The sequence below is a fragment of the Tamandua tetradactyla genome, chromosome 12 (assembly GCF_023851605.1).
Source record: "Tamandua tetradactyla isolate mTamTet1 chromosome 12, mTamTet1.pri, whole genome shotgun sequence".
NCBI classification, from domain to species: domain Eukaryota; kingdom Metazoa; phylum Chordata; class Mammalia; order Pilosa; family Myrmecophagidae; genus Tamandua; species Tamandua tetradactyla.
In genome coordinates this window covers 57,236,012-57,255,824 of record NC_135338.1, presented here as the reverse complement: position 1 = coordinate 57,255,824, position 19,813 = coordinate 57,236,012, and the positions used below count along the sequence as shown (strand labels likewise).

Below are 19,813 nucleotides of genomic sequence, written 5' to 3'. Positions count from 1 at the left end.
CACCTTGTTTTATTTGCTAAATCTGGCGTTCAGCAATGCCAATCTGAGAAAGAACTGCAATTTCGGGATTTGTACAAAGGACCGTGCCTCAGTTTTGTCTCCTCAGAGCACACCATCTGTGGCCCAGACTCTCTGCATGGCCTAGTTCATCTGAAAATTCCAGCGACGCTTTCTGCCAGCCTATAAACATTATAAAAAGAATTTCTCTCATCACAAAATTCTTGCAGAGTCTCTGCCGTTGAAACATAAAGTCTGGATGGATTGAGTGCCAGCCACCCACTCTTTATTCATTCAACAACCCTGAAGGGCCATTTCACACCAGGAAGCACTACAGATGCCAAAGGGGCTAGCCATGACCCTTGCCCTTGAAGGGCGCAACACTGAAGAAGAACAGAGATTCAACCTGTGATCATAAAATGGTATTACATGTACTTCAACAAAGAAACAAGGCAGTGGGATCTCACTGGTGTCAGGAGACCTTTAAGCTAGACAGAAATGCAGCCAGTTTGGGATAGTAACATGGGCTCTCGAATCAGGTGTTCAGTTGATCCTTTCTAGCTGTATGGCATGGCCACATGATGACCCTCTCTGTGCCTCAGTTGCCTTGTCTGTAAAATGGGGATAACACTAGGAGCCACCCCACAGGGTGCTAAGGGGACGATAAGTACTCATGTATATGGAACATGCAGCACCTGAATCTACGTGCTCAGTGCCCGGAGCCTCTGCCGTCCTCACTGTCAATGCTGTGTGGTTCCAAGGTGACCCGGGCAGAGAGCTGGACCTGCCACCCGCTACGCTCTTGCCATAACAAAGCTGTTTTGATTTTCTCCTTTATCTATTTATGGATTTGGTTCATTTTCAGTGACTTCGTTTGGGAAAATAGAAATGAAAAGCAGACTGGAAGATGCCTGGTGATCCCCCATGATGGATTCTGAAAGTGAGGGTGGAAGGTTAGGGGAGAGATGAAGAAGGTGTCCTGAGTTTCCCTATACGCCCACGCTGCAACCCATGCTGATGAAGCAGCGCCTCCTGCCTGGGCCATGAGCAAGTGGGCAGGACCTACTCATGGGGTCTGTGTGGGGAGACGCCCCACCTGCTGCGCCTGCTGGCTGGTGCCACTTCTACTGTTGGACTCATTCCTGTCTAGACAATGGAGTTCCACCCCGGCCCCACGGGACCATTAGGAAAATGTTAAAATGTGATGAAAAGGCTTTGGCGCCTGCCAAGATGGAGCGAGCCCACTGCAGATTACTGCCAAGGACCTTGAGAGTATCCAGAAAGCAACTCCTAAAGACTCTGACAAGTTGACAAGAGCAGCTGGACGGGGAGGGAAGATCAAACCAGAAGACAGCCCGACAACGTGGGTTTACTGTGTCTCTTCCCTGCTTCATCTTCTGACTTGGATAGCAAAATTCTAAGAGAAACCCCCCGTTTCTAGAAAAGTGTCCCTGGGAGCTGAAGAGTTTGGGCGAAGCCCTATGTTTTTTTCTCTTTGGTTTCTCCTGGCCCTCACCAGGGCCAGCCTCAGGTGCTAAATGCACTGCAAGGCAGTGAGGGTGGAGGCATGCCACAGGCACTGCAGCGCCTGTGAAAGCCCTTCTCTCCGGCCAGAGGAACTGGGGAAAAGGTGCAGGGATGCTCCCACTATTTTTCCTTTCTCTTGACTCTTGCTGCTTTGCTCAGAGTATACCCCAGTAGTGCAGAACTCTGCCACAGTGCCAGAGGACAGCCAGAGGGCAGGGGAAAAGGGACCCTGGGAACCAGAGAGTGTCAGGGAATTCCCAGGAGGCTGAAAACTGGAGAAGGGGCTCCTCTAATTCTGTGTATGAACTCACATGCATGCTGGGCCCACTCCTCAGCTGTGCATGCACAGATCAGACCCAAACAAGCACAGCAAAGGATATGAGAACTGAACTATGCTGTAAACCACTGCCCAAGTCCCAGACTAATCTCTGAGTGGAGCATGTACAGGACAGACTAAAACAGCATTGCAAAAGCTGTAAAATCTGAACTGACACCAGAACCTCAGCTTACAGCAGTGAGACAGAATAGACAGAGTGAACCCAGCCTGCTAAATAAAAAATAAAATCAACATTCTCCAAAGAATGTGAATGGAGCTCAGCATCTCAGTTTGTAATATTCAGAATGCCTAGGATACAATCCAAAATTACCATACTCAGCACTCCTCTCTTAGAAATCAAAAGAGCAAGTAGACAGAAAATCGGCAAGGATCCAGAAATAATACCATCAATCAAGTGACATTTACTGAACGTGCCATTCAACAACAGAATATCTATTCTTTTCAACTGTACATGGAATATTCAAGAAAGACCATATCCTGGACCATAAAAGAAACCTAAACAAGTTTAAAAGAATTAAAACCATACAAAATATGTTCTCTGATCATAAAGAGATTGAACTAAAATCAGTAACAGAAAGGCAGTGGGAAAATCCCCAAATATTTGGAAGTAAAACAACACACTTCTAAATAGCCTAGGGATCAAGGGAACTCTCAAGGAAAATTAGAAAATAAATTGAACCAAATAAAAATTAAAATAGAAGTATCAAAATTTGTTGAAGCAGCTACCAGTGCTGCTTTAAAGTCTTAAATGCCCATATGTGCTGGTTTGAAAGGATGTACGTCCCCTAGAAAAGCCATGTTTTAATCAAAATCCCATTTTGTAATGGCAGAATAATCCCTATTCAATACTGTATGTTTGAATCTGTAATTAGATAATCTCCCTGGAGATGTAACCGATCAAGAGTGGTTGTTAAACTGGATTAGGGGAGATGTGTCTCCACCCATTCGGGTGAGTCTTGATTAGTTTCTGAAGTTTTAGAAAAGAGGAAACATTTTGGAGAATGGGAGATTCAGAGAGAGCAGAGAACAACATAGCCACGAGAAGCAGAGAGCCCATAAGCCAGCGACTTTTGAAGATGAAAAAGGAAAATGCCTCCTGGGGAGCTTCATGAAACAGGAAGTCAGGAGAGAAAGCTAGCAGATGATGCCTTGCTCGCCATGTATCCTTCCAGCTGAGAGAGAAACTGTGACTGTGTTCGCCATGTGACTTTCCAGAATGAGAGAGAAACCCTGAACATCATCAGTCTTCTTGAACCAAGGTATCTTTCCTTGGATGCCTTTGATTGGACATTTCTATAGACTTGTTGTAATTGAGACATTTTCTCAGCCTTAAAACGGTTACCTAGCAATTTATTAAATTCCCCTTTTTAAAAGTCATTCCATTTCTGGTATATTACATTCCAGCAGCTGGGAAAACTAGAAATCATAGTATCCTTATCTATAAGTAGCCCCAAATTGGAAGAAACCCAATTGCCCATCAACAAAAGGATGGTTACATATATCATGGCATATTCACTCAATGGAATTTTATCCAGCAATGGAGTTATGAAACCACCATTATATGCAACAACACAGATGCATCTCATACCAAAGATAGAACAAAAGAACCCAGACACAAAAGAGAACATGCTATGTGAGTTCATTTTCATCAGTGGTTCTCAATTGGGTTTGACTTTGCTCCCCTCCTCCAGAGGACATCTGGCAATGTCTGGAGATGTTTTTGGTGATTATGACTAGGATGGGGAGGGGGCTTGCTACTGGCTTCCAGCAGGTAGAGACTGGGCATGCAGCTAAATATCCAGAGTACAGATCAGTCCCCACTGCAAAGAATTATCTGGTCCAACATATCGACCATAGATTATCTGTGGTTGAGAAACCCTGGGTTTTTTTGTTTGTTTATTTTGCATGGGCAGGCACTGGAAACTGAACCCAGGTCTCCAGCATGGCAGGCAACAACTCTGCCTGCTGAGCCACCGTGGCCCACACCCTGGGTAAAAACCAGGCAGAACTAATCTCTGGTGTCAGCAGTCAGGCTACTAGTTAGCCCTGGATGGGTAGAGTCTGGGAGAGGCAGGAGGAAATTTCAGGGCAAGGGAGCTGGTCATGTTTTGTTTCTTGATTTCAGGGTTGGATACATGGGCATGTTCACTTTGAAAAATGAATAAAGGTGTACATTTTCCTGTGTCTATTATACCTTTTTTTTCAGAATTCTTTAAGAAGATACAGGAAACATTGAGGCTTGAGTACATTTTTTTAAGGAAGTTGTAGGTTTACAGAAAAATCATGCAGGAAATACAGAGCTCCCATTAGGCACCCTGCTCCCCTACAGTTCTCCTGATTTATTATTACTTTGCATTAGTGTGGTACCTTTGTTACCACTGATGGATAATTGTATTATAATTATCCTATTACCTATAACCCGTAGCTTGCATTCGGGTTCACTGTGCTGTACAGGCCTCGGGTGTTTTTTCTATTTTTATTCTAGAACCCTATACAAAGCCTAAAATTTCCCCCTTTTAATCACATTCAAATATATAATCAGCGGAGTTCATTACATTTACAATGTTGTTCTACAATCACCACCGTCCCTTACCAAACTTCCTATCATACCAGAGACTGTACCAATTAAGCATTAACTGCTCATTCCTACCCCCACCCAGGGAGCCTACAGGTTACAGGCTCCTGGGAACCTGTGTCCTAGTTTCTGACTCTCTGATTTTGCTTTTTCTGATTATTTCATATCAGGGAGATCAAACAGTATTTGTCCTTTTGCGTCCAGCATATTTCACACAACATGATATCTTCCGGGTTCCTCCATGTTGTCACGTGTATTGGAATTTCACTCCTTTCTATGGCCGAATGACAGTCCTTTGCCTGTACACACCAGTTTGTTTGCCATTCCTTTGCTGGTGGACACCTGGATCACTTTCATCTTTTGGCAAACAATACTGCTATGAAGATCAGCATACAAATACCTAGTTGCGTCCCTGCTTTCCTTCATTTTGAGCATCTACCTAGAAGTGGGGTTGCCGGGCCATATGGTAATTCTATGCTTAGCTTTCTGAGGAACTGTCAGATTGCCTTCCACCGCAGCGGCACCGTTTTACAGTCCCACCAACAATGAACAAGTTTTCTTATTTCTCCACATCCTCTCTAATACTATTTTCTTTTTTTTTTTTAATAGTAGCCATTCTAGTAAGTGTGAAATGATATCTCATTGTGGTTTTGATTTGCATTTCCCAATGGCTAACAATGTTGCACACCTTCTCATGCACTTTCTGGCCATTCAAATGACTGTGGAGAGATGGATCCTCAGACTATTCAAACCTCACTGGACATTGTATTTCTTTCTCAGTACAGACAACACTCGGAATGAGCTCACTTGTCCTTGCAAACTGCATCAATGATAGACACACACTAGTCTGTTCTTTTATTAAATATTAAAATATTAATTATACCATATTATACTATACTAAATTGTATTATGTTATATTATTTTAAATGTTATACTACACTATATAATATCATATTACTGTTAGCTGGGTACTTATCTTTCTCAGGGTCTGTGAGCCCTGTAAGCATATAAGCTGAGTCTCCTTTATCTTTGAAGTCTCAGAACCTAACATATCTACTCACATAGGGTAGAGGCTAAATTTATTTTTTTAATTAAAAAAATGTTTGCTCAGTTAATTGCAATGAGTTGAGTTGTTTGATACAATATATACATTACAGAGGACGTGGCTACCTGCTCTGTGCCAAACAAGCTTAGACCCACAGAAAAATAAGGATATTTCTGGAAAGGCTGAGAGTATTTCAGAAGAGGAAAAAGCAAATTCATCTCTTTTGAAAGTGTTACCATAGAAACTCAGCCCAATGCATCAGGAACAAAGGCTGCCTCATCAGAGCCCATCACCTGTGATTATAAACAATGAATGGAACGCTTGCCCTTGGGGAAGATGGAGATGCTCATACAGTGGCCGTCCAGGACTCCCGGGATCCTGGCCTCCACAGTGCATCCCACAGTCCACAGTGAGAACTCGGGGGTCCCAGGGGACTGCCAGAGCTTGGTCAGAGCCTGTTTATAAAGAAGACAGGCTGAGAACCTCCAGGAGAAATAGTCAAGACCAGCTTGCAGGTGACTCCACCCTTCCTGGCTAGGCTTAATGACCTCCTGGCATGACCATGACCCCACCTGCCAAGAGAGGGGTCTGCCGGGTCTCTCTCGCTTCCGTTATGAGACACTCACCTATTTTTTCAGGATAACAGTTGAGCAAGCACAAAACAATGGGGGAGTTTTAAAGTTTTCCCTTTCCCAAGGGAAAACTTTCCCTTGACAGAGGTTATCATGAATTAGTATTTATTTTACCTCCAATTAATTCAATAGCACTCTGTTGGAGTGGTTCAACAGAATCACTGGACCCAAATGGTGTTTCTTCATGGTGCCTCCTCCTCCTGATCATGTTAAATTCCCTTTCACTAAGCAGAATCAAGTCTGAGGCTGATGGATGTTCAGTTGTTCATTCATTGGTTAAACTAGCATTTTACTGAATACCTACTACATTCTGGAGAACTGGCTGGAAGCCAGAGGTTCAAAGTAAAAACCCGGGTTACATTTATTCTGGAGTTTAGTTTATAAGGGGGACAACGTGTGAAAATGAATTCATTGGAATTGCATCATGTGTGCATTTGACTTATGAAAATTCAACAATATGTGTCTGGACAGAGGGCAGAGGAAGGGAGAGAGAGAGGAGGGAAAAGGGAGAGAGAGAACTATCAAAAGAAAGTTGAAATAGAGTGTGATTCTACACCACTGCCATCAGCATGCAGGTACAGTCGATTCTCATTAGTTGTGGTAGTTCTGCTCTGAATTAGTGAGTACTGAACCACTGCTCCTGGGGAAGATACAGGGTTAGGTTCCTGCAAGTCTCTGGTCACATTTTCATCAACCAGTCAATACATAACCTTGTTTTCTGTGTGCCTCTGTTTAAAGACATCTTATTTAATATATGGTATTAATTCATTAACAAGAACTTTCAGCCAACAGCACTACAGCTCATACTTGAACAAAGGTGATCTAACACATGAGCTTTCTCTCAGCATTTTTGTCCTCAGGAACACTAGACAGCTCTTCAGTACTGCACTTTGGGGTTATTTTAAACAGTGAAATCAGCAGAAAAATGCACACACAAAAAATGAGAAAAATATGGCAGTAAATATACCATGAAAAAGACACTTGTCTACAGTTTCAGAGCTGAAACAAGAAGGCCAAGTGTTGCTTTGTTCAACCTCAGCTGGTGTTTCAGTTTGCTAAAGCCATCGGATTTCAATATATCAGAAATAGATTGGCTTTTATAAAGGAGATTTATTAAATTATAAGTTACAATCCTAAAGCTGTGAAAATGTCCAAATTAAGGCACCCAAAAAAGGATACCTTCACTCAAGAAAGGCCGATCAAGTCTGGGTTTTCTCTGTCACATGGGAAGTCACATGGTGACATCTGCTGTCCTAGTCTCCGAGCTTCTAGTTCCAAATAGCTCTCTCAGCATCTCCAAGTGTCTGTGTCTGAGCTTTCTCCAAAGTGTTCTCTTATAGGACTCCAGTAAGCTACTAAGACTCACCTTGAATGGGTGGGGTCATATCTTCATGGAACCAACCAAATCAAGAGGTCCCACCCACAATTGAGTAGGTCATATTTCCATGGAAGCAACCTAATCAAAAGGTCCCATCCATTATAGGTCTGCACCCACAAGATTGGATTAGAAAACGTGGCTATTCTGGGGTATACAACGGCTTCAAACCAGCACAGCTTGGAATATGCACATCAGGAATTGTGTGCATTTGACTTATGAAAATTCAACAATATGTGCATGGACAGAGGGCAGAGGAAGGGAGAAAGAGAAACTGTGTCTGAAGTTGTATACACCCCTTTTTTGCTGCTCTGTGCATGCTCTCAGGGTTACAAATAAATTTTAGAGATAGGTGAATTTGCAAAAACAAAATCCATTCATAGCGAGTACTGGTTGAACATTCTGGAGTGAAGGTACAATGACCATACTCAGAGAATTTGCCTCCCTAAGCAGATTATTTTGGACCACCTTTTCAGCCCCTGTTTTACTTTGCTAAAGCTGATGAAATGCAATATACCCGAAAGGGGATGGCATTTACAATGAGGATTTATTAACTTGAAGGCTTACAGTTCCTAGGGCCATGAAAAATGTCCAAATTACCTTCTCTGAAGACAGGCTACCAGCAAGCTAGGGCTCCTCTGTCAGGTAGCGAGGTACATAGCAACATCTGATAGTCCTTTTCTCCTGGGTTGCCTTGCTTTCTGCTTCTGGCTTCAGTAGCTTCCCCTTGGCTTCTCTAGGACTTTTTCAGTGAGACTCTCTTAATTTCTGTGTGTCCTTTATCCTCCTATAAAGGACTCTAGTAAGAGGATTCAGACCCACCTTGAACAAAGTGAATCCTATCTCAATTGAAATAACCTAATCAAAAGGTCCCACCTACAATAGGTCTGCACCCCCAGGAAAGGACTGAAAGACCATGACCCTTTATGGGGTGTATACAACTTCAGACACAGACCCTTTACTCCATACAGTAAAACTATTTTCATTAGTAATCATGACATTAAGTAAACTACCTCACCTGGCCAGATTCTCATGGAGCTAGATGCTCATTAGAATTTCCAGTAAAACTTTTTACAAATGTCAATGCATCTCCCAGTCAAACCCACTGAAGCTCCCCAGGAGAATCTGCTGCATCTTTCCCCTACAGGGACACCTGCATGGTTCAGAAGAAGGAGAGAAGAGGTGGCACAGACTATGAGTAATTGTACTAGGACACACTGCAAGGCTTTGATGAGCAGGGGTCTCTTGAACTGAGTCCTGACTGATGGATAGGATGGAGTTTGTCAGGCAGAGAAAGGGGGTTGTTCTGTCCAAGAACTTGCTGCTATTATAAGTTAGGTCTGGTTAAAACTCTCTCCCCCATCCTCTGCTGACTTACCATCTTAGATTGCTGGCTACTGCTGACATAACCCAGCGTGGGACATGTGCAGCCACACATGGTTATTTTGGTAAGCCAAAATGGGTCAGAAGCTAGAGAAAGCTTCTTCTCTCCCATCTGTTTTCAGGAAGCCATGTTTAAACCCCCTGCCAGAGCACAGGAGGTAAAAAGAGCCCACGTGTTATAAATAAATCAGGGTAGAGAAGACGAAGGAGGCTGGTGCCATGGCCATAATCACTGCAAAGAGCAAGACTGTCCAAGAGAGATGGCTTGAGTTAAATCCCAGCGTGGAAAAAGCTAACTGCCAGGAATGCAAATAAAGGCAGGGACATGAGTTTCATTATTCCTCAACAGGACCCCGCAGTCCTTTTCCTTAAGTGGAACGGACTTATTAAGAGGTAACTGCCTACAAGGACCTTAGCACCTTTTCAGTTGGCATGTCCAGAGAGTGGGCTACCCCTAATTCGCCCTTTGTTCCAGAGTTCAGCCATCCATCAGTGGGGGCTCAGTGAGGGGCCAAGATCACAGCCAGGAGCAAGGAGAGCTGAATTCTTGTCCAACTACTGCAATTGAGAGCTGCTTAAAAACCTCTCTGGCCTTAGTTTATGCAACATTCACAGCTTCAAGAGTTTTTGCAGGCATCAGATGAAAAGATTTTTCTTTCCATGTGATAAAAGTCATATGGTAGAGTGTGTCCTGATACCCAGCCCTTTCATGACTCAGGGCAGAAAGGATTTGTGCTGTGATCTTTGATCCTGAGTGTTTTGCACACAGTAGACACTCAATAAACATTTGCTGACTAGTTTGGGCAAAATTCAGCCCATATTATGCTCCACAGGTAATCAATCTGCCCGTTGTAAGGAAAATCATCCCACAATCAAGGCTGTATTATTCTCCCCAGGATTTAAGGGCCCTCCAAGGCTAACCAGGCACAGGACGCTGCAAGAAAGGACGTACTTGAAGCCCAGGAGCAAAGAAAGCACTTTAATCCTCTGTTGAAAAACCCTGTTCCAGGTTTCAAATTGAAATGTTTTGAAAAGGGAGCTGGACCTATTCTCCAAGGATCTAACAAGGATGCTGCTCAGAGAAGTGTTTTTTGTTTGTCTGTTTGTTTTGCTTTTATTAAAGTATGCTGTACGGTGAGAGTCACATTTCATTCCTTTTCCATGTGACTATCCTGTTATTACAGCACCATTTGTTGACTTTTGCGGGGGGGGCGGGCTGGGAGTGCAAAGGTCAGGAATTGAACCCACATGTCTCCCACATGGCAGGTGCAAATTCTACCCTTACACCCCCCAGAAAAGTGCCTTTGAGGCTGGTGCCATGGGCATAATCCTTACAAAGATACTTCCCCATGGCTGACAGGGAGCTGGGAAGGCATAATTTTCTTTAAGATCAGGCAGAAAATATCTCCCTTCTGATTGACAAAGACAGTCCTGGGGTTTCCAATTACTAATGCAAAGATACAGGTAGATGACTGTCATCTCTGTCAGATTTGCCCCAGGCAGGGAAGAAAAAGTGAGTGGATAAGTGGAAGGACAGTACAAAGATCCAGTGGCTCTCTTTCTTTTTGCTTTCTGGGAGCAATCAGAGATGGTGATACTTGCCACGCAGCTGAGGGGAAAAGAATGAGGGCTGGTGCTTCTGGCCACAGGCAGATTCTGGCTGAGCCCTGCCGGTGGTAAAAGCCACAGGCATATTATTTTGGTTTGCTAAAGATGCTGGAATACAATATACCAGAGATGGATTGGATTTCATGAAGGGGATTTATTAAGCTACAAGTTATAATCCTACGGCCATGAAAATGCCCACATTAAGGCACCCAACAAAAGGATACCTTTGCAAGAGAAAGGCCAATTTCTTTGTCTGGGATTTCTCTGTCACATGGGAAAGCACATGGTGACTCCAGTAAAATTAAAACCCACCTTGAATGGGAAGGGTCACAACTCCATGGAAATAATCTAATCAAAAGGGCCATACACACAGTTGGGTGGCCCACACCTCCGAGGAAAATAATCTAATCAAAAGATCCCACCCTACAAAGGTCTACCCCCACAAGATTGGATTAGGGTTAAAAGAACGGCTTTTCTGTGGTGCACAACAGTTTCAAACCAGCACACATATGTTGCTTCACCCTGAATTCATTTTCTTTCCCTGATCAATGGGAAAATACCTCCAACCACCAGACCATTGAAAGGTTCTGAGATGATGTACATGCAGGAAGCGCTCAGTAAATGGAGCAACTTGCTGGAGAAAAGCACCAGCCGATAAGAAAAGCTGCCTGCAAGGCTTTTGACTTCCAAATGGGTTGGTGGCCCAGGTTAGATGCATAGAAGGTTTGATTAACTCTTCACTAGCAAGTAATGAGGCAACCATGATAGAAGATTAAGTAGTAGAATAATTCTTCTATTGAGGATTAGTGAGAAGCCTGTGGGATTATGCTGAACATTTATTCTTTAAATCTTTCTTATCCAAGGGCATCATCTGTTACATACTGGCAATACAGCAGCTAACAAGTTCTAAGTTCTACATAAAAGAAAGTAGTTAAAACCATCACGCATGCATGCACACACACATACACAACTGCACACCAACTAGACTCCAGTTACCACATCTACTATGGTGTCCAGAAGTTCATCACACCCAACCGTAGCAAAGACACGGGGCTCTCCTGGTGGCCACGTTTTCTATCGCAGAAGACTTAGATGAGAGCAGGCAGCTTCTTCTTATGTGGATTTATGTACTGAAACAAGGGATGGTAAAAGACACGCCCAGGGGCAACACGTGATAGGAACCCCCCCCACACACACAGAGGAAAACTTCCCCCGAGGACTTGGGCTGTCTGCTTTTCAGGGTTGATTGGCTGCCAATGGCAGTGGGACTGTTGTGGGTATAATCACGTCCCCCAAAAGGACACGGCTAAGTCCTAAGCCTCAGCCCTGTGGACATGAATCCATTTGCATATAGGGCAAATGGATGGTGTCATTGGTGAAAGTGAGGCCACCCTGGATGAGAGTGGGTTTTCCTCCTGTTTGACTGGAGGCCTATGACAGAGGAAATCTGGACCCATTAGGAGATAAAGTGAGGTAGAGACGGCCATGTGATAGAGGCAGTCAGTGGGTTATGGTTTGCCAGTCAGTCACCCCCAGAACACTATAGATTTCAGAGACAGCCTGGCCCTGCTGACACCGTGATTTAGGACTTCCAGCCTCTAAGACCATGAGACAACAAATTCTTATTGTTTTAAGCCAACAAGTCCATGGTACTTTGTTACAGCATCCCTGGTAGGCTTAGACAGTGACCTTAGACAAATCCCTTATCTTCTCCAAGTCTTACTATTCTCACCTGTAAGTTGGGGATAATGAGAGCACCTCCCTCCCTGGGTGCTTGTGAAATTGACAGGTAAGAGGCTAGCAACTGGGAAGAAGCTCAGGGCCCAACATAAGGTCAACCACTATGCACCTGATGAGCTGTATGCAGTGGGTGGAATGGTGGCCCCGAAAGAGATATGCCCAAGTCCTAACTTCCTGTACCCGTGAAAGTGGTCTTATTTGGATAAAGGGTCTTTGCAGATCTACTTAAGTTAAGGATATCAAGGTGAGGTCATCCTGGATAACTAAGTGGGCCCTAAATCTAGTGACAAGGGGAGAAAAAGAGAGGCCCAGGGAAAAACAGAGAGAAGGCCATGTAAGATGGACACAAGGACTGGAGTGATGTGCCTATAAGCCAAGGAATGCCAAGGATTGCTGGCAAACACTGGGAGCTAAAAGAGAGGCAGGGAACATCTCTCCCTCAGAGCCTCCAGAGGGAACCAACCCCTCCAACACCTGAATTTTAGCTTCTGGCTTCCAGAGACTGTAAGTGAACATATTTCCACCTTTTTAAGCCACAGGGCGTGTGGTACTCTGTTCTGGCATCACAGGAAACTCAGACACTGTCATCTTTTTTACTAGAGTTATAATTAATCATAGTTGTTAGTGACAGTACCTTTATTTTTTACTACCTAAAGATGGAAGTAGTTCTGGAAAGAGGTTTTTTAATGTCTAGAATTATGAGATCAACACTTCCCTTCCAACTCAACAGCTATTAGCTTATGTGCAGTGAGCTGGGGAAATGGATTCGATGTGGTCAGGGCTTGGGGGCCAGCAAACCCTCTGTCCCCTCCAAGATGGTGCCCTGGATTCTCCAAAGATTAGTGTGATGGACAAAGAGCTTATTTCTCCTCAGACAGCCGGGTTCCCTGATAGTGAGCAGAATGGTGTTGGGTTTGAATGGGAGGGTGAGGCTCTGGCCAGAGCGACAGGCTCCTGCCTCCTCTGGGGGGGCACCAGTGGGGCTGAGGGGTGACTATGGAGGAAACCAAGTGGGTGGGTGAGGCGGGAGGGTGGAGAGAAAGGTCACACTACCCTGTGGGTGAGCTGAGCCCTGAATTCCCAGCCTGTAGCAAGAGAAAGAAGAGGTGTGGGATGAAAACCATCTGCTGGAATACATTAACATACCCACTTGCCCAACAAACAAGTCTAACAGTGAAAACCTCACATGTCCTGAAGCATATCCAAACACCAGCTTGTTCAGTGCTCACTGGGCATGCAGGGGCCACCTTCACTCCAATCTTACAGCTGAGGAAATGGTGGTCTAGGGGTACCAGGATGTGCCAAAGGTCTCACCTGAGACCCCAATCTGACCTGCTTTTGTAGCAGGCAGGCCTTCCCCTCTTTCTGGTTCAGCTGTGCTCTCTGTGGAAAATCCCCAAACCCCCTCTCCTCGCAGGCAAGCGAGATAAGGCACATTTCCTGGGATAGAAACCCCCTCCCCTAGCCTTCAGGAACTGATGAAGATGCACATAGGCAAGGGAGGACATTCATGGGTTGGGGGCCCCTCAACAGCTCAGCTCTGGGCCATTCTCAACTTAAATCAGCCAATTGTTTACCTTGTCTTTAACATGTCAAAGAGTCTATAAAAGCTAAGGTTGCCTTTTGTTCGGGGCTCAGACTTTTAGAGGCTACTCGGCTGAGCCCTATGGCCATAGCAAATAAAACCTGCTTCCTGAAACTACGGATCCTTAATCTCAGCCTGTTCTAACTTCACAGAACGTTCCTGGAGGCCTGTGGCCTCATTCCTGGTTTTCGCACTACATTTCCACCTTCTTTGGACAGCCAACTTTGGACTGGCTGCATGTTTCATGCTGGCGGAGACAGAACCATATAGCAGAGAAGCTGCTCAGGGCTCCTCGCCTGACATCCGCACAAAGGAGGAGCAAAGGGAGAGGACATGATGGGGGTCCCGAGAGAGGAACAGGGAAAGAGCACCGCAGACGCCATAGAAAGGGCCATGCCCTGTGGTCAAGGATTGGGGGTTCTGCCCTGTCCTGGAAGGAAGGCCGCAGGGGGCTGCGGGCATCTCAGACTGGATGAAGGGGGGCCAGGAAGGTGCATTTGGGGTCCGGGCCTGGCGAGGAGACTTGGGTCTGCTCACAAGAGTCTGAAGGTCAGCCAAAGGATGTGGGGATTTATCCCACAAGCAAGGTAGAGCCACTGCAGGCTCCTCCACTGGAGAAAGCTCCCTCTAGTAGGGATGAGAAGAGAGAAGCAGATCAGGAAGAATGGAGACAAGCCCACCTGGTGAGGGGCACCTGCAGAGCCCAGGTGGGGAGATGTGGAGGTGTGGCGGGGACTGTAGCCACTGGGGTGGGAGCTTGGGACTTTATTCCACGTCAAGAAATTCCTATCTGCTTGAGACCCCTGGAAAGGAAGTGCCCCAGGTTTAAAGGACATCCTGCAAGGTACGCTGCAGTCTAGCAGGTTAGCGTGCAGAATGCTCACATCCTGGCTCGGGCCAGTCCCTGCACTTTTGGCTTCAGTCTCCATATCTGCAGAATGGTAAGGAGGATAACAGGACTCTTCACCTGGGGCTGCTGTGAGGATTAGACATCAGAAGTGCTCCGAGCAGTGCCTGGACCTTAGTAAGTGCTAACAGAAGTCAGGTTATCTCATTATCACCATCGTTATATTTTCAGAGCTGTTCGCACACCTTAGCACCTTCAATATTCAAAATAAACCCGCTGTTGAGCCTGTCTGCTCATATGCAAATGGATTCAGAGTTCTGATTTGCTGGGTCAGGACAGAACCACAGTGTGGGGTTGGAGCCCCTTCAGCTCCAGTTGTGGCCATCCGGCAAGAGAAGGTCGACAACCTGTCAGTCCTTGGCCTTTCTGTGCCCTTCTCAGCCCTGGCTCAGCAGCCTGCAGCTGCATTGTGGAGGTGACGGGGACGTAGGGCTGGTCTGGGCCAGAACATGGAATTTGGTGAAGGCCAGAGTCTTCTGACTCCTCCTTTTATAGCCATCCTGTCTGATGGATTTTCTGCGGGGCTAACTTCAGGTGGCCACCGTACGCAGTCCCCCAGAAGCAATCTGCTTCAGAGGACAGACTCAGAAAAGCATTTTTCAACATCACCTGCTGATCTCCACAACACTCTTGAGTGTCTGGCTGTGTGGGATAAAAATCACTATGCTAACCTCAATGAAAAGCTATTCTGTTGCATTCTGCTTTGCTCTAAAATGTGCTCGGAGGTAGGTGAGGGATTTGTACCTTTTAAGAAGTCTCTAGCAAGAAGGGAGACCATTAAGCCCCTCTGGGAAGGGCTGAAAAGATATATAATTTTCAATAAGCCCATGTTTACAGGATTTTTTACAGGTGAGGCAGGGTTAAGTCTGGGGTCTGGGAGGCAGGGAGCAGGTAGAAAGGACGTCACCAAGGAACTCTCTTCTTGGTGGAACAGAGCAGCAGTGGGTCAAGAGGCAGCTAATTCCAGGAGCCAAAATGTGCATCTGTGAGTAAGCTGTATGCAAAAAAGAAAACAACTTCTGAGCACAAATAGAAAGTGGCTGAGTATGAAGGGCCTGCTCTAAGCACCATCCACAAACCTGGGGATGGTGAGAGTTGTGGGTTCCAACGATCCAATCCTGGGAGGCAGTAACCGGGAGAGGGCACAAGGGTTCTGTCAGGGGGCCCAGAATATTTTACTTCTCAACCTGGGTGGCACTTACATGGGTGTCCACTTATGTGTGTGAGGGAGTTCCCAAGATCACCCCCAGGTTTGATGAAGTGCTCAGAGACTCACAGCTCTCCGCACCCAGCTGTACTCACAGCTGTGATTTATCACAAAGGATGCAAAGCAAAATCAGCACAGGGAAAAGATGCATGGGGCAAAGTCCAGAGGCAACCAGGCACAAACTTCAAGAGTCCTCCACCAGTAGGGTCACACAGAATCCTCTCAACTCCCCCAGCAACAAGCTGTGTCCACACCTGTGAAGTGGTGAAAGCCAAGGAAGCTCATTAGAGACTCAATGCACAGGGTTTTATTATTGGGGGTTGGTCATGAAGGCACCCACTGCCTAGTACACACCAAATTCTCAGGGTCCCAGAAGGAAAGCAGGTGTTTAGCATACACCATTGTTTGCACAGGCAGTTTAGGCAGCGAACTACTCCTCTCAGTTAGGGCTGTGGGAAGCTCCCAAAATGCCAGCTCTCAGATGCCAGCCAAGGGTTACGCTCATAAGCTGTCCTTTCTGGGGACAGAAAAGAAGCCTGCACATTACCTCTTTCTGTACAATACATGAAGCTTCACACAGCTCCACAGTATGTAGTTTATCCTTCAATAAAAAAAGTAAAGACAGAAACAAATGATGAATAGAATCCAAAAGATATGTTTGCTTGAAATTTCAGAGATTACTGACACAAGCTATTGGCAAAAGGGCTTTTGAGGCTGCAAAAGCACTAGGTCAATGGTGTATCTTCATTTTAATAGATGAGAGGGAAGCTTATCAAATATTTACCATAACATTTAAGTTAAAGCTGTATCTATTCTGTAACTTGCTCTCAAAAGGTCAAGATTCTATTTACCAAGAAGGGTACAGGCTTTGCTATAACGACAGAAGTTTGTCTTAGTAATTCTAAGGGCCAGTGACTTAACCCTGAGTCTACAAATATTTGTTATCATTTGCTAGAGTATTTGTGATAGAGAACTGTTTGCTCCCCACTAAGTTATGAATTACTTTTGCTTCAGGAGGCTGTTTATCTTCCACATGGCAAATACCCAGACCACAATTTCTCTGAAATAGTAGACTATCTAAAATCAAGAACACAGCTAAAGGCTTTTGCTTCCTTGTCCAAAATTATTTTGCAAGGAACACAATATGACTAGCAGATGAGCTTACAAATGCACTGCCAAATCCCACCCTGCCACCTGGCAAGCACCTCTCTTAACCCACAGAAAGAGCTCAACCTTAAACTCTAAGATTCTGAGAGAAGGGGCTGTGAGTTGGAAGACTTCGCCAGCTGGAGCCAGATTGGTCAGAGTCACCCCAGAGCAGCTGAGGTGCCCCAACATGGTGACAAGTGAGCCTGAGGCCCTGGGTCTGTAGCCCTCTCCTTCCTGGGCTGTGTGTCCTTAGAGCCAGGTAATGCTCTGGGCACTCTCCACACACTCTTCCTAAGACCCACTCAACTCTTCAAGACCAATGTCATCTGTTCCCTTTTACTGGCCAGGAAACATATCTAGAGAGGTTAAATGACTTGCTCAAATTACAAAGCACCTGAGTTGGTGGAATCAGAATTTGGAGGCAGGTGTGTCCTCCTCCAAAGGCAGAAGCACAGCTAGGGAGGGGACACAAGGGGGGCTGCATGTCACCCACAGGAAGGCTTTTAGGATGTTACTAGGGCAGGACAGCTAAGACTGATGAAAAGCTGAGAGATTTCAAACAGAGCCGAAAGGTTATCCTGAAGGCTGTTCTTATGCATTATATAGATATCCCTTTTCACCTTATGGTGTGTTGGAGTGGCTAAAGGGAAGTATCTGAAACTGTTGAGCTGTGTTCCAGTAGCCTTGATTCTTGAAGATAAGCTATATGGCTTGTACAGCTATATGGCTTTTACAATGTGACTGTGTGATTGTGAAAACCTTGTCATCTGATGCTCCTTCTATTCAGGGTATGGACAGATGAGTAAAAACACAAAGATAAAAAATGGAGGGGATAAAGGGTAAAAACTTGGGTAGATTGAACTAGTGGTCAATGAGAGGGAAGGGTAAGAGGTATGGGATGTATGAGTTTTTCTTTTTTCTGGGAGTGATGCAAACGTTCTAAAAATGATCATGGTGATGAATACACAACTATGTGACGATATTGTGAGCCACTGATTGTACACCACGTATGGACTTCACGTGTATGAAGACTTCTCAATAAAAAGATTAAAAACAAAACAAAAGACTGATGAAAAGAAGGTAGACGAAGGGCAGGTGATATAAGGGGCACCTCTTCTACAGGCCAGCTCCAAACAAGGGTGCAAGCCCTGCCCCAGACTCGTCCTCCCCCACCAACTCCATCCCACATAGGATTTGGCTGAGGGAACATAGATGCCAAGTTCCTGCTGGGTGCCACAGGGCACAAGTCTGTGACCGGGGGTCTGAGCCTTCTGTTTGCTCCCTTTCGGCCTCCCCTGGTCAAATGGGGAGCACACATTCCTAGGTGGACAGATGACCCTGGGAAGACCCGGGCAGACACCTGAACACCCCAATAAGAGGTGTCTATAAGAGTAACTGGGCTGAGTCCAGATTAAACATGTCAGGTCTGAGGCCTCCTGGGCTTATCATTGGCAGCTGACAATGCCTCGTGCACTACAAGTGTGGACAGCGTGGGGGAATAGAGGTAGATGCAAGGGGTCCCTGAGTGTCACCAGATGGAAGGAGAAAGCTGTGAGGGATAACCTGGCCTCCACCTAGACTACTTCATCCCTGCTGAGGGGCCCTGGCCCTCCTTCCTTCCCAATGGACCTTGCTGCCCACTGTGCCCTGAACCTGGAAAGACATAGCACTGCCTAAGACCAATCATGCCAAAACCCGGGTACTCACCAGCCTCTACCCTCTAGAGCCCATTGCTTCTGCAACCTCCACAAAAGGCTCAAGTGCACACAGCAGAAAAGAAAGAGCAGAAGCCTCATCATGGCAGGGCCTGAGATGCCACCTTCTCTAGGAAGTCCTCCCAGAGAGGTGTCGTCCTCCATGCTTCTCTCTGAGTATCATCAGTTTTATGGGCTCTATGGCTCTCCCACCAAACAGCTGGTTCTTTGGTAGCAGGGGCTTTCCTGGTCACCTCTGCTCTCCCAATACCCAGCATGGAGCAGGGCCAGGGGGCAGCTGTGGAATGAATTCAGTGAATTAAGGAATGAGCACATCAGAGACTGGGTTGGCAGTGAGGCCAGGGTTGCATCCATCTCTCATTCTGCTTTCGGGCACCTTTTCTTTCCAGGCCTCAGAAGGATTCTCCCCGAGGGTGCTGAGCCAGGGGCCAATTGGATGGGCCTCTCCCAAGGCCAACAACAGGCTGACTAATGCTGGAGTGGAGAGGGACCCTGAGCACTAACCCGTCTCAGGCCAGTGGTCAGTTTCTGAATACATCAGGAGGGAGGCATGATTAGCAGGCCCATTTGACAGCAGGGGGACTCAGGCACAGAGAAGCAATGTGACCTGTTCCAGTTACATGCAACCAGAATGAGACAAAAGAGAATTCAAGCCCCGACACTCTGGTCTTATTTCCAAGAGTCTCGCCATCTCTCTCTATACAGTGAGAGCTCCCATGGTCCACCCGTGTCATTCTGGAGATCTGGTAAAGCAGCCAGAACTCTGCAAATGCATGATCTGTAATCCTCATGGCCACTCCCCAAGGTGGGATGGGTCCTGATGCCATCTTTACAGAGGGGAAAATGCCATGCTCAAGTGTTCCAGCTGGTGACCAGTCAGGACAAGATTCCAATTCAGGTCTATATGGCTCTACGTCTCAAACCTTTAGCCACAATGGCACGTGGAGTCCCTACATGGAGTCCAAAGGTCACACACCATGTGAGCAGCACCACCAAGAGAGGGGGCAGGTCCAAGCTCCAAGCTCCCCTCA

At 45.9% G+C, this 19,813-nt stretch overlaps 1 protein-coding gene across 1 annotated transcript in view; it reads right to left on the bottom strand.

The window, feature by feature from the left end:
• The window catches only part of C12H14orf132 (chromosome 12 C14orf132 homolog), a 51,473-nt gene that overhangs the window by 13,097 nt on the left and 18,563 nt on the right, over window positions 1-19,813 (bottom strand). The window lies entirely within an intron of this gene.